We start from the raw sequence: 246 nt of genomic DNA, 5'->3' as shown, positions 1-246 counted from the left end.
ACCAGATCTCATCACAGATGGTTGTGAACCACCATGTGGTTGCTGGGAATTGAACTCAGGACCTCTGGAAGAGCAGACAGTGCTCTTAACCACTGAGCCATCTCTCCAGCAAACCTGGACCCTTTGAAAGAACAGCCAGTGCTCTTAAAATGATGAGCCATCTCTCCAGCCCTGCATCTTGTATTCTTATATTATGAAAAAACTTTTAGTCATTTAGACTACTCAGGGTTCCCAGAAACACTTGGA

This window comes from Microtus ochrogaster, unplaced genomic scaffold (assembly GCF_000317375.1).
Source record: "Microtus ochrogaster isolate Prairie Vole_2 unplaced genomic scaffold, MicOch1.0 UNK106, whole genome shotgun sequence".
Taxonomy (NCBI): domain Eukaryota; kingdom Metazoa; phylum Chordata; class Mammalia; order Rodentia; family Cricetidae; genus Microtus; species Microtus ochrogaster.
This window is presented reverse-complemented; position numbering follows the sequence as displayed.